This window comes from Cryptomeria japonica, chromosome 11 (assembly GCF_030272615.1).
Source record: "Cryptomeria japonica chromosome 11, Sugi_1.0, whole genome shotgun sequence".
Lineage (NCBI taxonomy): Eukaryota > Viridiplantae > Streptophyta > Pinopsida > Cupressales > Cupressaceae > Cryptomeria > Cryptomeria japonica.
This window is the reverse complement of record NC_081415.1, coordinates 662,900,993-662,919,142: the sequence shown is the minus strand read 5'-3', so window position 1 is coordinate 662,919,142 and position 18,150 is coordinate 662,900,993.

Sequence of the window (18,150 nt, the reverse complement as noted above, 5' to 3'; positions counted from 1 at the left end):
TGGCAAACAGGTGCCTTGTGACAACAAAAAAAATTGAAAAATCAAAAAAGTAAAGAGAAATAATTTCGTCCAATAGTGAAAACCACTTCGGTGGTGCCCTGGGCAAGTACCATGGTGAAAACTGGGTCACCAGCGCCATGCATAGAGACATTGCTCCTCCCTCCTTCAGGATTCACTTTCATCACTTCACATTACACACACTCACAACCTATTCACTCACAATAAACTTACCCATTCCCATCATGGCTTGTTATTGATCTACCCAAGATTGGTTAACCATTCATAATAAACCCCCCTTTTCACTCCCTTTCCATCCATAATAAGTCAGATCTTATCTGTGGCTAAGGCAATTCCTACGTCTAGTAATGGGTGTGGAACTGAGAACATCACATGTTTCGAGGAGTACAGTTTCTTCCAGCTTCCTTCAGTCTATTCGCATACAATCCGCAATAAAGCAACATTTGCATCACAGATCCGCAATAAAGTATCAGTTTCATGGATTCAGTCAATTTCAGATGAGACAACAGCAACAATGGGCTTCAAAAAAATCAAATCTTTCAGTAGACTCAGACAACATTATGGTTCAGTGCTATCTATCCTTTTTGTGAAAGTAAACATTGTGACCACAATCAAATAAGACTTATACAAGTGACAAGAGACACTAAACTTGAGGACTATAGTGGATGTTGGTGTCGAGTCTTGGTTTTCTTTTGATTTTATCTTTTGGTGACATGTCTTTTAGCTTTTCCAGGATGTCTTTGACTAGAGATTCTATCTCCAGGATGTCTTTGACTAGAAAGGCGAGGATGGGGTATCGTCACCTATTTTTCTTTGCTGTATGTGGATTGTTTCTTAGTAATGCTATGACTTGTCCAAGGATATGAGGACACTATGAGTCTAGTGTGAACTGGGGCATTCCTTGTTTGTGACTGTCTTATCTCCATGCAAATAGGTACAATGACTTTCTGGGTCAAACATATGCCTCGATTGTCATAACCTATTTTGCCATAATAAAGCTCAATGATGATAATGCACAAGAAGCTCTTTCACTTTCATATCTTCTGTCTTCCATCCCCCTTTCTTGATTGACTTCCATCATCCTTCTTGAGTCCACGTAGCTTGCTATCACATGACTGAGTATAATGACACACCAAAAACATTTGCATTTCATGTAGTTTACACCTGCATTACCACATATAAGCATTTCAGACATACATATAGATATCACAATTGCATCACATTCTGCACACAACACCTGTTAGCACAATTTACACTTGCATTATCATATTCATCTGCATTACATACATTCACATTTGCATCATGCATACACATATTAAACATAAAAGAACAAAAAAAAAAAATATTGCATTGCATCATATACATATTTGCATCCATATCATAAGCATCACATAGAAACATAAACATAAGAACATCTCATCACATAGGTACACATGCATATAGCTGCCACAAAGATGAATCATCTCATATATATATAAAATGTCATGATACAATGATGTCAAAATCATATGGCTACAATCACCCGTAGATGTCTACATCATCATACAAAATGGTACAAAACTGATACAAAGGAACCCACTGATAACTCCTGCCAACACTGTTGGTAGTGCTAATCCTGTCCATGTCATGGTATCCCATGCCACTTGTCCCACCCTCATCTCCAGTCCTGGCTCCTAGAACACTCATCTAAGGACATTCCTGTCTCTGTCTCGATCGTACGGAATTAGCTCCCCATCGACGGTATCTGCATAATCCTGTATACATCCTCCAGGGTGACTGTCATCTCACCCATCAGCAAAGGAAATGTACATGTCTCAGAGTGCCATCTCTCTGCCAGTGCAGTCAGTAATCCCATGTTCGCCCGAAACTCAGGCACATACAGAATATGTCATAGACCCATAACCTCAATCGTAGCTCGGTCCTCGACTATCAACTCAGGTTGCAACCTTTGCGTCGACGGGCATCTCTCCTGTGACTCTAGCATCGGCAAATACTCCTGCAGTCAAGCAACTTAATCATGTCAGTTATAGTGGCATTCACTATTTATCACAAAATGTTACTCGCTATCTAAATGCATATGGCTATCTACCCTAGTGACACTCACTGTTCATCACAAAGTGTTGCTATTTATCCTAGTGGTACTCACTGTTCATCACAAAGTACTACGTGTGTGACACTCCCTGTTCATCACAAAGTGCTGCTCACATTTGCACTCCCTGTTCATCACAAAGTGTTGCTCATATTTTAGTACTCCCTGTTCATCACAAGGTACTCTAACTTGGTACTCACTGTTCATCACAAAGTTCCTTGATCTATCCTAGTCTTCCCTAGAGGACTTGCTTGAGTGTATCCTCTCAGCAGCTTATCCAATTGACAGTGTATGTTTATCATAGAACTGCCGATTTGACCTAGAAGACACAAATTCACATTTTTTGGATACAAACGCATTTTCCTGACATAAATGCGCATTTATTACATTACCTAGTATGCATTAATGACAACAATAAATGCATCAAAGTACGAGGAGGTTTTGTGGTACTCACCGGCTCTCCTGCCTCCGTTGGCCTCTAGAATCGGCGAACACGGTCGAATCTATGAACAAAAGCCATCGCTGCTGACTGTTGCTGCTTTATTTTCGCTCTGCACTATGCTCTTGTGAATGTGTAGATGAAAATGAGGATGTATTTTCTCCCGTGGTCTATCTTATAGCCTACCCTAGCCCTCGCATTCATTTCCCGAGTCAGTCTTCGTTATCCTGTGACTCTGTCACTTTATCCGGTCAATCCATTCTATCCCGTCTTTCTTATCGAGAGATTGTCTACAATCTTTTCAGACATTTTCATCCAATCTCTTGAGGGGGCATATCATTCCCATTCTGGGGCAACTTTGTATCAGTTCATCTTATCTTCTTTGAAACAACGCGACAAGCCGCATTGTCTCAAAGAGGGGCAAAATGTAGACACCCAAAATTGTCCATTCTAATTAAATAAATATTTTATTTATTTAATTATCTAAACCTAATTCTTCTATTAATTAAATAAATCTTTATTTATTTAATTAATTCATTTATCCTCTTCTAGCCTTCTTTCTCATTTAAATAAATACATTTATTTATTTAAATTATCCTTTTCCTAAATTAAATAAATATTTTTATTTATTTAATTATCCCACTTCTTCTATTAATTAAATAAATCTTTATTTATTTAATTAATTCATTAGCTTTTTCTACCCATGACACATGTCATTCATCTCTTAATTCATACACTACCTACCCCTTTCATTATTTTATTATTTCCTTTACCTACCCTCTAATCCTAGCTGACCTCCTTTTTTACACCTCTCAATCTTATCCCTCCATTTCATATTGTGTCTTCTATTTAAGGAGATGCCTTCTTCATTATCAAACCCTAATCGACAATTTGGAGGACTTGACTACATTACGATCCTACTTGCAACCACATTCTGTTCTTTGTTGAGCTCTTGTGCACATAAAATCTGAGAGCAAATATATATCAAGCAAGATCAATGGAGATAGGAAGAATGGATATCAAAACCCTATTGGACATGTGATGGTATAATCTTTGTGATTTCATTTGATTTGCATTGTCTTAGGTAATCTTCATATGTTATGGTGGATCTTTGTTGATTGTTAGGCTAGGGTTTTGTGGTTGAATTCATTTAGCCTTTCAATATTGTTATTATTGTTATCCATTTTCACCATACACAATGACATTATCAAAACTAATATCAATGACGATGATGATGATATGACCAATCCTTACAATGTCGAATCCGGATTGGATGATACAGACAAAGAGTTGGATGAAGTAGAAGATCAATGATATTGACATGTATGAGTTATTCGATTATATTATCTATTTGATATTGATTTCTTGATAGAATTATATTTAACTTATATGGTTACATAATTAATTCATGATGTTTTTATTTTTTATGCCATTACATAATTAATTCATGTACTTTTTAATAATATTAATTTATGATGTTACAACTATTGTAGCTCTCCTAGAAATTTCCATATGATCAAATCTTAATTACTCTATGACTATTTATGATTAGATATTATTTGATCATATCAAGTTGGTTATTTCATTCCCAAAAATTATTGTTTCCTCATGTTGACCCTGCATAGTGACATGTGAATGGGGCCAATGTTGAAATTTTTTCAATTTGTTCTTTTATGGAGTGAAACTTGACAAGGTTAGCCTAGACGCATGCATTGATGATATGGGAGGGTTTTGAGACTCAACAATGAGGTCATGCTATATAAAGGCATCTCGTCCTTCCTGATAATACAAGTTGCCTTATTCTTCATCTCTTTCATATATTGTTCTTAGCATTTCTTTGGTTAATGGTTTCAAAAGACAAGGTTCTTTGAGCCTCACCTTGGATCTATTACACATTAATTTGTGCATTTTCATTAGCAATGAATATTTAGATGATTTTTAAAAAGTGCATTGAATATAAAGATGATAATAGGAAGCTAAAAAAATGAGTATATTTTATTTATGGAACGTAAACCACAAGGTTTGTCACTCTAATGCTAAAACCAAGTCAAATTAACCCCTAACACCTATTAGAAAAGTCAAAACATGCCTTTCTTTCAAATTCATTAGAACGTATAAACCTTTTGAAACCACACATGCATGTTATGAAAGTGTATGTTAATCCTACTTATAGCGGAATTTCACATGATAAGCTAACCAATGGCACTATATTGGATGATAAACCTACCTATGGAATTAATTTAATAGGTAAGGGATGCCTCTTAGTGGAATTTTGAGATTTGGATTAATATCCATAGTGATAAAATTAGTTATAGTATCTTTCCTTGGTGTTATATCTATCTCTACAATTTCCCATACTTAACCATTTCATCATCCCTTTTCCCAAGCTATTTGTATCATAATATAAACTTGGTCCAATATCACATTAGCCCATTAGGTAATTATCCATTTCGTCCAAGTTGAATAGAACCTTTTGTACCAATACATCTATGTTTTCCTGCCCTCATGGATCAAGACTTGACATCACCTTAACAATCTTCTTTACATCATAGAATATCTCCAAAGTGCCTTTGGTATGATTTAGATGTGTCAATATTAACTAGATTGAATATATTTATAAAGTCTCTTAGCATATTCCATGACAATAAAATATCTCACTTGGATTAAGGAGTACTTTCCTAAACCATTCCTTCATATTCAACAATCCCTTCTCACACCCACATCATAATTCATATCTATGTTAGTTGTAATGAGTGTTTTAAACCAACAATCAATGAATCATAGGATAGAAGAAAACTCGTTATGCACAAGGATAAGAATCAAAGAGACTAAAAGAATTGATTCACTAGATATGCTCCCCATTACTATAATAGACCAATGTAAAAAAATAAGTCATAACAAGAATAGGACCAAAAAAACTATGAAAAGAAACCTTGTAGGCTACATTAATAAGACATTGATTGCAAGCATTTCTTCCATGATGTTTAAATGACAAAATATCAGATAGCTCAATCTTTAGTCAAGTAGTATTTCAATCATTGGTTCTTAGACATCCATCATGATTAAACATCGCTTATCATAAGCCTTTTTAACAATCAGTAGGACTGTAGATAATATTCAATCATATCATAACAAATAAATCATCAAAAATTAGAAAGAAAGATAAAACCAACTATACAAGCTTAGCAAGCCACTATACAAAAATTATATTTTTTAGAAAATAAAATAAACTATATGTTGACATAGAATATATATTTTGTATATAAACTATATGTTGACATAGCATATATATAAACTATATATTTTGAATTTTGGTCATGCATGCGCAAGAGCATGACATAGCATACTGCATTGAGACCCTAACTGGAGAGTGTTAGATTCAATGATAGTCCCAAAGACACTGAGAGGGGGGGTGAATCAATGTCTAACTAGTTGGCAGCATAATTAAACTTATTTATATCTTTGCATCCCAAAATAGTGTACTGGTAAATAAGAATTATTGCAATAAATAGAAATAATAGAGACAACATAGAAACACACCATAACACAAGATATTTAATGAGGAAACTTGGTGTGGGAAAATCCTCGGTGGGATTTGTGACCCACAATATTTACTCACTAGCCAATGAATAAATACTACTTACAATGAGGGGCCTGCACATGCAGGGAGGCCAACAGCCTAGAGCTCACTGCTCAATAAAGAGTCACACTGACTACAAAATGGATTATCAAATCCAATACAATGTACTACTCAAAACAGCATCTCTCATGCTAGGTTCAGTACCGGTTTAAGATCACTCAATAACCAAAGCCTTCGCTGTCAACTATATCACCTTATATAAAATTACCTCATCACACATTATATCTCTCTCTCATCTTCTTCTCATAAAATGACCTATAAGATCTCATACATATATGAGTCTTTTACAATATACCATGTTGGCTTACAAAAGATAATTATATTACAAAATAATTCATGTAAACAAAACTTTATCCCATGTCGACTGGAGTGTCGGTATGCATTGTTGCTGATGTAATCTAAATGGCAGTGAAGTGCCTTCCAGTGCCGGTGTCTATCGACGTATGAAGTTTGTGATGGCGGGCATGTAGAAACCAATTGTCGGTGAGTTTCCAGTTGGTTGCCAGATGGTTGCCATCAATGACAACATCAACTATTCTCATAAGAGTGTAGAATGTCAACAATCTCCCTTTGGCATTGATGGCAACACTCATGAGAAAAATTAAAATTGTTATCCAAAAACTAAAATCATCCAAAAAGGTGTGGTCCCTCTGAGCAAGTGATCTCCTTTGTACATGCATTTTTCTCTCTGTTACTCCCCCTTTGACATCAATGACAAAGGATGTCATCAAAAGAGTACAAAATTCTACCTCAAGGTTTGTAACTGGTTGGTTACAATTTGAAAGATGTCCGCCAAAATCATATTCAGATTCTACATAAATTTATTGTTGTCATCTAAAGTTGCCTCAGTCTGCTAGATCCTACCAGTGAAATAGTGCATCTGCTGCTCTAGTGATCATTCTCCTTGTACTATTTCCTTAGACAATTCAATTCTCTGAGTAATCAGATTATCCAGCCTTGGACCAAGTTTATGTTTTAGTTCCCAGGCATTAGACCTTATCCTTTCCTTCTCTTTCTCAAGTTTTTCTAATTTCTCCTCAAAGACTGCCATTTCCTGCTCAAAAACTGATATGAGTCCAGATGAACCTATAATATTATCCACAATGTCAACAATTTATTTTTGTGTCTTCTTGATCTCCTTATCAATGTCCTCAGTCAAATAGTGAGGTTTACATGCTTCCCTATATAGCTCCTTATACTCCAAAATTGTAAAATTGAGTACCAATAGAAGTGTATCCACATGATCGGTACATTTCTTTATTGTGTTTTCAAAGAATGTGTTTTTCTCTTTTTCAACTCTTTCCTTTATGATATCCTCATTCACCTTGTCTATGGCTATAACATTATCATAAATGAATTTGGACAATGTGCCCAATTTACCTAAAGAATCCTTAATGTGATCTATGTTACAATTTGGTGCAATCATTTTAAGAATAGGTAAAGTGTTATCAATTGCCTTAAAAGCCAATGCATTGCAATCAGTTATCCTCTTTATAGAATCCAAAAGTACCTCTGTGATATTGGTAGGTCTGAATTCACCTGTAGATGTACTCGGTTCAACTATAGATTTCATCTCAACAGATGTCTGACCAATCACCTTCAGTATCTCATTTTTATTTCCATCAGATGTATTCATTTTGCTTTTATTTTCCTCTAGTGGATCTATCTGTGTTTGTACCTCAACTTTTAATGGTTTCTCAGATTGTTTCAATGTCTCAGTAACAGTCGGTTTTTCAGTCTCAACATGAACCTTTGCCTCTATTTGTTTCTCTAAAAGTTCTACTGTCAGTTTCTCAGATTCTGGTGGTCTTGTGCTAGTACCTTTGTTCTTTGTTGGCTTTCCAGTCTTTGTCGGTTGCTCTATTTGATTCGGTATCTCAGTTTCCTGAGAGTCAACAGTTTGTGTCAGTTTCTCTAAAATCTTGCTATTATCAACACTATCCATCTTAAACTTTGAATTATCTTTATCCACATTCATTGTAAAGAGTATCTCAGACTCAGGGTTAGAATTATCATGTGTTATACCTTCAATATCAGTAATTGGTGGATCTTCTAAGTGTACTGGTGGTGTATCCAAAGGAGGCAGTGGAAGGTTATCTGTATCCTTTATGTTTGGAATACCACCAACTTTTCCTTTACCCTTGTCCTTGTCTTTCTGATATACTTTGAATGTCTTTTTAGGTCTTCTCTTTTCCTCTTGATTTTCCTTCTCTACAAAGAATATATCCCATTTATCTATACTCTCATCTGCAATCTCTTTTACCCTTACTTGTCTGTGTCCACTAACAAATATAGATTGGTTAGCTTCAGAGATAAGTTCATCTATTTCTTCCTTGGAGTTTACTGGATGAATAGTCAAGAGTACTTCAACTTTCAATTTCTTATCCAATTCCATCATTGATAGCCTTTTTTCTTCTAGTCTCATGTAGAGATCATTTGGTAGCTCATCAATCACTTCTATCAAAACTTTCTTGTATATATCCAAGTGTAAGACAATGCTTTCCTCAATGGTGTTTCTGTCAGTATCATTTGAATTGTTATACCATTTGCTTACATTAGACAAATTACCTTCCTTTGTTATCTCATTCAATAAATCATTCAATGTCGGGGTAACCGGTGTCTATTTCTTCTTAAGTGTAAGCTTCTTCTTCGGTTCCCTAATTGCTTGTTGTTTCTTCCTTAGTGTCCTAGTTTTCTTAGGTGAAGGAGAGGGTACCGGTGAGGGTTTTCTCTTCCTTTCTACTCTTTTAAACTCAATAGCCTTACCACTATCAATGTCAGAAGATGCTACAACTGGTGAAACATGTGCTTCAGGTAGTCCTTCAAGTTCACTTGCCGATATACCACTGATGTTCATGACATTTTCTTTGATTTCCTTTACCTTCTTGGAGGCATCCCTAATGAATTTTTCTCTTCTCTTAGTCCTTTTCTACATAGATACTTTACTTTCAATAGTTTATGCATTACCAAAGAATTCCTCAGACGACTCTCTTGGTGCATCAAGTAGAGCTTTAGCATATGTTTCCAAAACATGTAGATCTACCTCATATCCCATCTCCATAACCCAAATAGTTCTAGGACTTGTTGCTTCCATCCAAGTTTCATCTCTCTTAATAACAAAGCAGATTTCCTTGTCATATTTATCAACTATGCTTTGTGGTAGTCTCTCTCTTGCTCTTATCTTAGATTGGAATGTTTTGAAATAGTCTATAATGTTCTTAACACTGTTAGTGCCCATACCGATGAAAGCATCTTGTATCTGCTTTCCTACCAGGATGTCAAAACCAAAATCCTTGTGACCTATGTCGGGTATCTCCTTGGTAAAGTACAACATCAGACATACCAGAAGGTTTCCAAAATGGAATTTACCTTTCTTGTCTCCCTTAATCTTCTTCAGGTTGTCAATTAATTCATCTTTAATCCATTCACACATATCAATCTTAGCATTATTGTTTACCATTTCATATGCACTATGAATACATAGGCTAGAAACAAAATTTAGTCTATTTGCATGAGTAGCTTTGTAACCTAGTACCATATTCACAAATATTACATTTATGTCCTTAACATCATTCACTCTAAGTGACTTGTTATCAAATGTTTCTCTGGGTAAATCCATAACTCCTCTATTAGGTATCTTCTTAGTTTTATCAAGTCTACTACCGGTTGAAGGTATACCAGTAACTGCCTTAATTGCTTCCCTAGTTATCTTCCAAATTGATTCTAACCACATGAATTCTCCATGAACTCTACTCAATACAAGTCTGACAACTTCCTTAGGAAATTCAGGAATGTTTAGAATCTCTACAAAACCTAAATTTTACACAATCTTATGTTCAGGTTTGATTACTCCATTTTCATCAGAAATGACCTCATTAAACATTTTCTTCAACACCTCAGTCCCTAGGTTTTCTATGTTGCAATTTATGTAAATTCTAGGGTCTTCTGCAAATGCTACACCCTTAGGGATTTTTGAAAAAGCTCCTACAGAACCCTTTTGTTTCGCAATCTCGGGGATAATCTTGAATACGGGTCTAGGGTGTTTAACATTTTCCACAATGGTAGGGTTCGAAATAAACTCTGGAACATAAGATGAGGAAGCCATTTCAAAGATAAATACCTCTAAATTGAAATTCTGAATTCTTGAAAATCACTTCGCAGCTTCGCCTTAGAATGCCTTGCTCAATTTTGCGCTCTCTGATCGTTTGAATGCTCGGTGAGTTCGAAATGAGGGTTTCTTGGTGCTTTATAGCCAAAAAGTTCTTTAAAACAACATTAAATGCTCGTTGGTTAAGTGAAAACTTAACACATCCATCGATAAAGAATAAATGTATCTTCTCACCATCAACTGAGGGTAGAATACATGATCTTCAACTTTCTGCAATACCCCCTAAGGATTGTTCCTTAATTAGATGAAGAATCTCCTGCTGATGGAGGATTACTCTGTTCTACTGGTGAAGATATAGTTTCATCAGTTCTCCGGTCACTCTTCTTAATCTATTGTTTTGAAAAATTTTGTTTTACTTCATCTGCCTTTTCTTTGCCCTTCAAACTAGATCCTTTGTTGTTTGTCATTTCATTCTTGCTTCTACAGAATTTAGCAATATGTCCAATCTTGTTACAAGCATAACAAGTTACATTATTCCTTTGAATAGCCTTTCCATATCCTTGACCAATTTGTGATCTGCATTGATTAGATAAATGCCCAAATCTTCCACAAATATAGAATTTCACATTCATTCTACAATTTTTTGAATTATGGCCAACTTTGTTGCATTTGAAACATTGACCAGTGGGAGAGTTTGTATTTTGATTATTTATGAATCTACACTGATTTGCTCTGTGACCATACTTGTTGCAATTAAAACATTTCCCATTAAATTTATAAGCATTAGGTTGTCTTACCAGTTTGTTCTGATCTTGATTGTTTGTAGTATCGAAACTTTCTCCATGTTCAAATCCAAGTCCATTAGTATCTCTATCAGGTTTCTCTCTTTTAAGCATATCATCAAGTTCTTCTGGACTTTTCTTGAATTTGTCTTTATGTTTATTTGTAGTAGCCAACTCATTTTCTAGAATTCCAACTTGTCTCACAAGCTCATCTTTATCATGTTGCATGTGAATCAAATTTGTCTTTAACATATCATTTTCATGACCAAGTCTCACATTTTCATTTCCAGTATCATTAAGTCTCCTAGTCAAGTCTTCTTCATTCTTCTTCTTGTCTTCAATATCTTTACATAACCTCATAGTCATATCTTGCATTTTATTCTTCATGTTACTTTTTTTTTGTCTCAACTTGTTTGCAATGTCTATAAGAGTTTCTTTTTCATCATCATCATTCTGCATCTTCTCATGAAGTTCTCCTAAAGTCCTTTAATGAATTCCTATGCAATCCTCAGGTCATCTTCAAGTTTGATATTCTTCAATTTTTCTGCATCAAAATCTTCAAGAGATCCTTCCAACTATTTTCTTAAGTTCTCCATCTGTACCAGTGTCAAAATCTTCATCAAGCTATTAGGCTTTTGAAAATAGAGGACTAGGCTCTAATACCAATTTTTAGATTCAATGACAATCCCAAAGACACTGAGAGGGGGGGTTGAATCAGTGTCTAACCAGTTGGCAGAATAATTAAACTTATTTATAACTTTGCATCCCAAAATAGTGTAGCAATAAATAAGAATTATTGCAATAAACATAAATAATATAGACAACATTGAAACACACCATAACACAAGATATTTAACGAGGAAACCTGGTGTGGGAAAAACCTCAATGGGATTTGTGACCCACAATATTTACTCACTGGCCAATGAATAAATACTACTTACAATTAGGGGCATGCACATGCAGGGAGGCCAATAGCCTAGAGCTCACTGCTCAATAAAGAGTCACACTAACTACAAAATGGATTATCAAATCCAATACAATGTACTGCTCAAAATAACATCTCTCATGCCAGGTTCAGTACCGATTTTAGCTCAATCAATAACCAAAATCTTTGTTGTCAACTATATCACCTTATACAAAATTACCTCATCACACATTATATCTCTCTCTCATCTTATCATAAAATGACCTATAAGATCTCATACATATATGAGTCTTTTACAATATACCATGTCATCTTACAAAAGATAATTGTATTACAAAATAATTCATATAAACAAAACTTTATCCCATGTCGGCTGGAGTGTCGGTATGCATTGTTGTCGATGTAATATGAATATCGATGAAGTGCCTGCCAATATCGATGTCTGTCGTTGTATGAAGTTTGTGATGTCAGGCATGTAGAAACCAATTTTCGGTGACTTTCTAGTTGGTTGCCAGATGGTTGCCATCAATGAAAACATCAACTATTCTCATAACAGTGTAGAATGCCACCAAAGAGTTGCATTGATAACCACTGCATCTAGCCCCTGAGTAGAGAGTTGTGATACTTCACTAGATGAGTGTTGCAAGGCCATTGAGTTGAGGAGGAAGACTAGGAACCATCTGGCATGAGGAAAGATAGAGCAAGAGGTGAGGGCACTTAGAAAGGGAAAATTGACCAAGGGACAATGACTGTAAGTGATTTTCCCCCCACATTTAGAAATCTTGTTGCAAGCACAGTGATTTAGACTCTATTTGTTCCCATCGAGCTTTTGTATGTTATATTTTGGTCAATTCGAGCTAATGTCCCATTGAAAAACCCAAGTACTACCTAGTACTAGTATCTGGTTAGTTTGAACAACCAAGATTTGAGATATTCAATCAATTGGGTGCCCATTTATGGTCTGTGAACTGCAATTTTTGTATCTGTCTTAGCATATTTTTCTACTATAATATTGAAAGGAATTCCCATGACATAACAACACACAAATTTCACTAGGGTTCAAATTTGTAAACTTTGATGAAACAAATTTACATATTGAGGTCCACAAATGATCAAAGGGATTGAAAAAAATACATGGTTCATGAGCGCAATGAAAAATGCCTAGTGTCTTTCCATAAGAGAGCGTATAGAAGTACAAGAGATGAAAAAAAGACAAGGAACCATTAAAAACTTCTTAATATTTCACTGACTCAACCAAACCTCCAAAAAACACTACAAATGCCAACACTAGGGAAAGCTTGAAAGAGAACACTAATGAAAGTGGACTTCTTTTTTCAAGTTCTAGAAGAGTATAAATGGTTCGAAGATGTTGTGGGTTTGTGGAAAATGGTGAAGGAATGCTAGATAGGGAGGGACCCAATTAGCCTCTTTAACTGGATTCTTAAGAAACAAATAAACTCTGATACATTTTGGGGTTCTTCTAAGTAGGGCCCTTCTTTTATATTGTACTTGAGGGACCCAAAAAACCATAGGGGTAGAAACCTATGGAGCTTAATCATTAAAGGCAAGGGTTTTGTCCATTTAGAAATAGACTAAAAGGATGGTTTCACAAGGGGCTATTTCACATCAAAGGTGGTCCAAAACATTTCATAGACTAACTAACCAGACACCAGTACTACCTCAGAGGGACTATTGTCTTTGAGGAAGGTGGTCCAAAAATATTCATAGATAGGTACAGAAAGTAATAGAAACCTTCTACCAACTAACCCAATCAACCTCCAATAAATAAGACAATGACTCCTCTAGATGTTCCCAAAACCCAAGGCTTCAAAACACAAGGTTGGTGACCCTACAAACCATTCCCATGCTTACCAAGTAATCTCTGATCATCAGATGCTTACAAGGTTTATTGATACATTCACAACTATTGTTACTTCCACATACATTTGACTAGTAGTGACAACCTTGGTTTTTAATCCTCCAACCCCATACCTTGGGATCACATCACCATGAAAGAACTTCATCCAAAATCCTTATGGGTCTAACACACCTTGGGACATAAAAGACTTTATTTAGTACTAATTTCCCTTAAATAGTTATGTTAACAATAAAGGATAGGCTAACAAACCTATGGGACCAATAACAATGACATTCAGATAACACAACATAATCCAACCATATTAGACCTTCCTACAGAGTTCCCAAGCATAATAAACATCTTACATGTGCTTCCAATGATGGTTAAAGAAACATCAAACTCCAAAACAAACCAAGAGTCAATTGTACATATGACTGCTACACAATGGATTAGATTGAGCAATAGTTTGGGGCAACAATTAGAGACAAACAAACTTATACCTTTGGGGTTTCTTTGGAGAAAACAATTCCTTCTTTTTCTTTCAATCTTCCAAACACCATTCACCATCCAAACACTTCATCTATCAACACAAAACTTCAACAAAACCCATTGTTGCTCCTCATAGTCAGCTTGGCGAACCCTGTCAACCCCCTAGGGCATCATTAAACCTGATCAAAATTACAAAAGAACGCCATACCACCTCAAGAATATTGAAGGATTAATATACCAATTTGTCAATTTTTTCCATAGAGGGATTGAAAGTTATGCAATTTTAATGTCCACTGGATACCCTAACAAGGGTTTGGACCTCCAATCAGAAAAACCACAACAACTTTTCCAAAACAACATGAAATTTTTTCTAACTTGATTCATTTGAGAGTAGACTCAAAGCCTCTTCCAACCATTTGTAATTTGTGGCATCAAACTCCTGCATGGAAAACAACAAGGCTCTGCAAGTCAAGAAAATAATGAAATTCTCATAAATAACAGTGTTCTTTATTATTTTTCCTTCAAATTCAACAACAACCTCCATCCTCGACCCAAAGAGGATTTATATAGTCATTAAAGACCCTCACTAACTTTGTTAATCAAATTTTAAATTATTTGGTCATTTGGGAAACAAAATGCAACTTTTTGCACCAAAATTGCAAAGTTGCTCATAGCAACTTTTGAGCATTTTGACAACTTTTGTAATTTTCAACCAAATGATCTCCTATCAACCTAGGACTCCTCAAACATGCTAAATATGACATAAAACCATGAATTAAATCAATTTCATCACTTTTGGCTTATATATGACAAAAAATGGCACAATGGCCTTACAACTTTGATCCAATACATGGAATGGCCTTATTTACTCATGAAAAGAAACAAAATGGCCTCATCATGACCTTATTACAAATATTGACCCAAAATGGTCATGGTGGCCTCAAAGGGGTCTTAGTGCTCCTGCACCATACACCCCCGCTAAGAATATTCTCTTGTCACGAGATAAAGTGCTAAGTATTTGTATGCCTTATCTCATTCGATGGAGTGTAAGTACCACCAAATAGGTTTTTGTCAGATCTGTCTTCCTCGAGTGAGGGAAATGCAGGAAGAGAAGAGGAAAGTGAAACATGTAGTAGGTCTAAAAGAGGGAGATCAACTAGAGGTCAAAATATTAGAAGAAAATTCTGCAAACACATGAAATTTTTTCTTGCTGAAGGGGGGCCATGTTTTTATGATGATGAGAACATAGACAACATCGAGGTGCCCTTGAGGTACAAAAATCTATGGAAACAATGGGTACCCAAGGAACTTCCTCCAATAAACATTAATTTTTGTGTCAACGAGAGGATATATGACAATCCTGATCTTCCTGCACATACATCACATCATCTGACCCCATCATGCATGCCTATATTGTGAACTCAAATGTTGGTAACACATAGCATGCGGGCATTGGGTGGTGCACCCTCTGGTAGCGAATAAATGCCAAAACATGTGTCAGGACATATACTTGGGGATGTAGAGGCCACTAGTACTAGTGATGTTTTAGCAACATTTCCTGGATCTTCCCATATTACTAGTATAGGAACATTGTCGGTCACATTTGTGGTGATTGAGGATTTTGTTCCCATAAAGATAGAGAAGGTCCCAAGTACTTTAAAATGTTTTAATTCTTATTTTTTAATCAATAAATAGCTAGATAGGCCAACACCTATATTGATAATATAAAAATTTACATATGAGGAGGGTGTCTATATGTCATTTCCCTCTTGACCAAAAGGGCTATCTGTGAGCAGTCTATATCTGCCTACCTTATCCTACCCAACTCCTCCCAAGGTACACAAAATCTTGGTGCAGAGTGTGAAAACATCTAATTCCATCTAGTTTCTCCACTATAAATTTCATTACTAGAACAAAAAAAATATCCCCTGACTATATATCTCCTCTGGCTAGAGAAACAAAACCTGAGCACAGAGGCCTACTTCCTACCGACTACTGACTACTTACAATTGTGTAAACATTATGAACATTAAAACACAAAAATAGTGGAAACGGGAAAGTGGTGTTTTAGTTTTCAGACAAAATTAAAAAAAACTAAGAAAAGGAGATGCATCAATCACTGTATGTGGGGCTCAGAATGCGAGTAGACCCTTTGAGATGTGAGGGCCTAAGAAATGACTGGGCAATATCTACCATAGTCCACATGAGCTTCCCCTACTGCAATCTCCTCTACCAGCCTCATGTCATTTGGGATTCATAGCTCACCTCAACCCAAACCCCAATCATTACCTTCCGCAACAACCCCTTTTCATCCAACCCAATATCTCTCCTTCCCTATAGACCTTCCTCCCTTACAAATTTCCCCAAATCATAGCCTTCCGGTCTCGCTAGGCTTCCCGTGACATACAAAATGAAGGGCAAATTTTTGTTTCTCTCTACATGGCTTTGGTTGAATTTTTCTAGCTCCATGGTCTACATAATGCATAATTTCCTCATTTCCCCTCTTGCATCTCTGGACATGTAGTACTAGTGGGCTAAGGGAATATGATTCTGGTCATTGACATTGTCCAACACCATGTCTATTTCAATCAAGAAGGAGTGCTTGAAGACCATTTGGCACACCGTTAATATTTTTGACAATCATATTTTTGATAATATGTTTACTTCTATAACTTCAAACATGAATATTTTTCTATGTGCTCTTGCATTTAATGTATACATAGAATAGCCAATGAATCTTTGTCATTCCTCTTTATATCATTGTTTAAACAATGACTCTTTCTATAGAATCAAGAATGATTAAGCTAATTTCTTTCTAATTCTATTTTCTCATTTTTCCTCTTTGTAGCTGATGTACTCAATGACTAGCTTACTGCACCAATGTCTTGTACTATTACTACAAATTAATGATGTTTTGTGTAGCTTCCATCATGTGAAAATGTACTTATCTTTAAGAAACTCTTTTGTAATCTCTACCTTATAGCATTTCATCATGAAGTTGTCATTCTAATGTGATATATCTATCATACATAATGATCCTCATTATGGTGTCTGTCCTTTTCAATCAATGCCTGATGATCATGCATTAATGTATTGAATAGTTCTTGTATCTTTTCCTTTAGCTCATGTAAATGCCTTTAATGTTGTCTTGTAGCCTTATGTTGACAACCCATTCCTTAATGTAACCTTTCATGTTTCAACTTTAGAGCATGTCGAGCGTGATCAACATGTTGAGAATGATCAAGCTAGACAAGATCAAGAACATGATGTGGCCCCATCAGGTAGAGAGGACCACTCTAATGGGAGAGTGTAGAATTTGTTTTCAACTCAATTACAGTTCATTAAACAATACACATTTACAGGTATATAGTAGTAAATTAAACAATCATGACACACACAAAGAACACTAGATTTTACATGGGAAAACCCGTCATGGGAAAAAACCCACCACACCAAAGAGAGATCACTTGCATTACAACAACAATAAGATTACATAAAATTTCAGATTAAACTCAGATGATTCTCTATTCAACAGTATACAGAGCATCAAGTCATCAAATACTCAACTGCTTAATACAGTCCAACAACAATGCGATCATACATGTCCAATATCGTTTCAACTCTCTGTCCAATCGACAAGAAAATGTACAAATTATCTTACCTTGTTCCCGATTTGATCACAAGTATAAATTCTATTCAAATAGGTTCTCTTTGGTCTTAGATAGTTCATTTCGGTTCCCAGAAGTTCAACTGTCAACTCCCTTGATCATTGAACAATCATGGTACACTCAACACACCGATC